Source organism: Vombatus ursinus, unplaced genomic scaffold (genome assembly GCF_900497805.2).
Source record: "Vombatus ursinus unplaced genomic scaffold, bare-nosed wombat genome assembly UNPS02014786.1, whole genome shotgun sequence".
Lineage (NCBI taxonomy): Eukaryota > Metazoa > Chordata > Mammalia > Diprotodontia > Vombatidae > Vombatus > Vombatus ursinus.
The window spans coordinates 22,904,950-22,909,578 of record NW_020954564.1 but is presented as its reverse complement, the minus strand read 5'-3'; positions in this window follow the sequence as shown (position 1 = coordinate 22,909,578).

Sequence of the window (4,629 nt, the reverse complement as noted above, 5' to 3'; positions counted from 1 at the left end):
CACACACACACACACACACACACACACACACACACACACACACACACCCCTGAAGCAGCAGCAGCAGCAGTAACATCTCTTACCTGACACCATGAAGCTCTGGAGAAAGAACATTAACAAACACATATGGCCAAAGAAAGGCATCTTAAAAATCTATATAACATTTTCCCACTTTCCTATGGGTATAGCTCACAGCAGAGATGTTTCTCTTTGGGGACATGAGCAGCCTATTTTTCCCTTGACATATTTCCACTTTGTATTTCAGAAGCCTTGACCTGTGTAAATAGTTTGCTGGGGGAGGGGGGAGGGGGGTGCCACAATGCACACTCCCTCAATTAAGTAAAAATATCACTAGACTCACTCAGTCATGTGGTCTTAGAAAGCTGTGTCTGTTGTCCTCAAAGAGGAGTGGTATTTAAAAGAATTTAAAGACAAGGGAGGAAATGTAGGGTGAGAGAGATGGGAGGTAGACTGGGAAAAGAAATGCTTACATAAAATGATTCCAGCATTGTAGAGGAAATTTCTCATGAAAAAGAATGTCTAATGGTATCACTCAGACAGATTTGCAGATGACATTAATACGATGGATGACAAAATCGAGATTCAAAATGATCTCGACAGGCTGGAACGCTGGGACAAATTCAACAGGATGAAATGAAACAGGGATAAGGGTAGAGTCCTGTACTTACGTTCAAAAATGCAGTTGTGTAAGTACAGGGTGGAGGTGTCCTGACCTGACACCACCAGTTCAAAATACACAAAAGATCTGGGGGAGATAGTTGACCACAAATCCTAAATGAGGCAACTGGGAGTGGCCACTGTTCAAGAAAAAGCCAGGCTGTATAGGAAGAGAAATAGAGGATCCAGAAAGAGGGCAGGGTTAGTCCAGTTTGTCCAGCTGCCCTGATTAGTACTGTATTTGGTTCTAGGTGCCATATTTAGGGGTGGGGGAAGGGAACTGACAAATAGAGCATGTCCAGAGAAAGTAGACTAGGATGGGGAGGGAACATGAAACCACAACAGTGAATAGTTAAAGGACCCCGTCAAGAGGAAGCTAAGGGGAAACAAAATGGGCTTTAACATTGAAAAGAGAGTACACATAGCCTGTGTTTCTCTAGAAGGCAAAATAAAGAACAACAGATACAAGTTACATGAAGGCAAATTTTTACCTCAGCTTGGGCAACTAATATAGATGAGCAAGGTTGGAAGCCCTAGGGCACTGAGTTCAGACATCTCTGTAAGTAGCTTTTATAAGACATATCTAATTGTTAGACTACAAAGGAATTGGATGCCATGTAGGGTAGCATGCACCCTCTCACTAGAAGTATTTAAGGAAAGGCTGGATGACCACCTGTCATAAATATTGATTTATTCAATCACCCAAAATCAATTAATGTTATTGTTTTAGATGATAATTATTCAGCAGAGAAACAGTTTGGAGCAAATGATAGAGAACTGGCCTCTGAGTCAGGAAGACATGGGGTCAATTTCAACACATATGGGCCATGTGGTCTTGGGCAAGTCACTTAACTTCTTAGTGCCCCAGGCAACCATTTAAGACTATAAATTGCAGAGAAGGTGCCAGTCTGCATTGGTAGGTTCACTGGAAACTATTGACATCAGTGAAATAATAGGCATCACTCAAAAAATAATTGTTTTTCCCTACACAATCAGACTCGGTTAATGAGTTGGCTAGTTTTGTTGAACGTTGTTTCCTCTTTCTTTTTTGTTCTTTGTTATAGGGGATGGTTCTCTGAGTAGTAGAGGGGCAAGGTGTGTAATTGGAAAATGAATGTGATATAAAAACCTAAGATATCAATTTTTTTGCAAATAATAATTATTTATATTTATATGATGCTTAAAGTTTTCCAAAACCCCTTTTTCTCCCAACAATCCTGTGAGACAAGTAGTGCTATTATGATTATCACCATTGTACAGATGAGGAAACAGAATAAGAGATTATGTGCCATGCCCAGGAGTCAAGATTCAAATATGTCTTTCCTAACACCAACTCCAACATTCTTTCCACTATATCGTGCTTCCCTTTTAAAAAGTTACAATGAGCAACTATGATGATACGGATGTGAATCACAGTTGCTCTGGTCACATATAAGTACTAACTACTTGGTTCCCCTTTGCAATACATTATACTAGACACTTGGAGACATCTAAAATTTGGATGAGGCATGATCCTTGACTTTATGGATCTTATTGTCAAGTAGAGAAAGGTTGAACTAAGTGATGTCTGAAGCCTTTTCCCCTAAGATTCTATGATTCGACTGGGCGTGCATGAAATCTGGAGTCCCTTTGACCATGTTTTGGAGACATATGGTAGTTTCCCCACAGGGCTTTTAGAAGCAGACCAAGCTCCTCGTCTTCTGTTTCAATGTCCTACATAAGGTCACCCCAGAGTATCTTATTCCCCCCTTCTCCCAATTCCTAGCTCCACTATCTCTGCTTTTCTCTTACTATATGGCCCTTTATCCTGGTGTTCAGCCATTTCATCATCCCACTTTCACCTCTGAGCCATCTGCTCATTCCCAGAACGCCCTCCATATCACAGGACTTTATTTAAGCAGCAGTTAAATCCTACCTCCTTCCAGAAGTCTTCCTCATTAAACGAAAGAAAAGTAAAATTAAATTTCTCTCTGGGCCTTCTCTGGCTATCCATTCAACTCTCATGACTCCTTCCACTTAATACCTCAAATTATGTCTGTATCTTTTGACAGGTATAGAGTTCCAAGCACTCTTTCTTATTTAGTTCACATATCTGTTTAGTGTTTGTCTTCTTTCCTGTGCATACCTCCCATCTGTCAGGGAGCAGAGTGAGACATATATATTTATATTTTCGGACACAGTCAATGCAGGAATTTATTTTGCTTGACTATCCATATTTTTTTAAAAATGAGCTTTTCTTCTGTTTTATTTTCCAATGTGAGAAGGGGAGGGAGGGAGAGAAAATAGAGTTTGTCTATAAAAAAAAAGTATAGACTCCAAATTGAAAATTAAAAAACAAAAACCCTTCCTGTATGTCCACATCCATGTCATCTGAGCTGAACTATTAGCATAGTGTCATGAACCACATCAAGAATAGCTATGGAGTAAGAGAAAACACTTAGTGTAGAGTCAAAGGGCCTGGGTTTGAATCTCAGCTCTACAACTTTTAGTTGGCTGTGTGACCTTGTATAAGCCACTACACCTCTTTGAGCCTCATTTTCCTCCTTTATTAAATGGAGATAATAATACCTATAGCCAGCTGTGAAGACACAGGGCTGTTAGGGAAAAGGCTTTGTAAACATTAAGGTTCTGTTCAAATGTGAGTCATAAGCATCATTCTCAACACAACTACCTCCATCATCATCGTCAGCATCATCAGCAACAGCATCATTAGCGTCATCAGCATCGTCAGCATCATGTGTCTTTCATCCCTTTAGGGATCCATTGCTGCTATTTAGAAGGGCTTCCCAGAAAAGCCAGAGGCGCCAATCACTTCAGAAAGCAATGGGCCCTTTCATTTGGTTTCTTTAAGGAAGAGTCATGTGGGTGAACCGGAGACCCCCAACAGGGCACTGAGGGGAGCCAGAGCAAGCAAGGGGAAGGAGCTAGAGCAGTATCTATCCCCAAAACTAGGGCAGCAGACAGCCAACTGGTTACCCACACTAGAGCTCAGACTGACCCCGAGGAAGAAAGATGTGGAAGCGAAATGAAGGGACAAGAAGGGGAGGGGAGGGAAAGGAAAGAGAGGGGAGAGGAAGGGGAAAGGGAGGGAAGAGATAGGAGAGGGGAGGGGGAAGGAGAGGGGAGAAAAGGGGAAGTGAAGAGATGAGGAAGGAAAGGGGAAAGGAAGGAAGGGGAGAGAAGACTTCACCATCCTGCCAAAGAGGCCATTATACAGAAAACCTCTGACTAAGATATTCCATCGAGATGATTAAGAGAGAAACAGCAGGAGTCTAGATGGTATAAGGGATTACCCAAGGGGGACTCTCTCCCCTATATGAATGGATTCTAGGATCACAGATCCAAAGCTGGAAGGGACTGCAGAGACCATCTGATCCACAGCCCCCACCCACTTTGAGGCAGCCAGGTGGCAGAGGACAGAGAGGGTAGGATCCGGAGTCAGGATGACCTGAGTTCAAAACCAGTTTCAGAAACTTGCTAGCTGTGTGACCTTGGGCAAGTCGATGGACATCAATCTGCTTTAGTTTCCTCCTCTGTAAAATGGGATAATAACAGCACAGACCACTCAAGATTGTTGCGAGCATAAAATGAGGCAGTATTTGTAAAGTGCTTGACAAACCATAAAGTGCTACATAAATCTATCATTAGGATTATTTTCCTGGCGGAACTGAGGCCTGGGGATGGAAAGTAATTCGTCCGTGGTTACTCAGGTCCTGTTCTAGCTCATCCGTGATTCGGAAGACGCAACAGTCTGGAAGGTAGACTAGGAGAACCTTGGCCTCAACTCCCTTCCTCCCCCACCCCTCTCTTCCATAGAACGGTAACTAGTACTACTTTCACCTGGGCAGAAACGGTCTGAGTGGACGGTAGAACAACACTGATGGTATTCTTGGGTAGTGGAGCGAAGGGACGTTAGTGAGGGGTAGAGTACTGTAATAGAGAGGCCAGTCC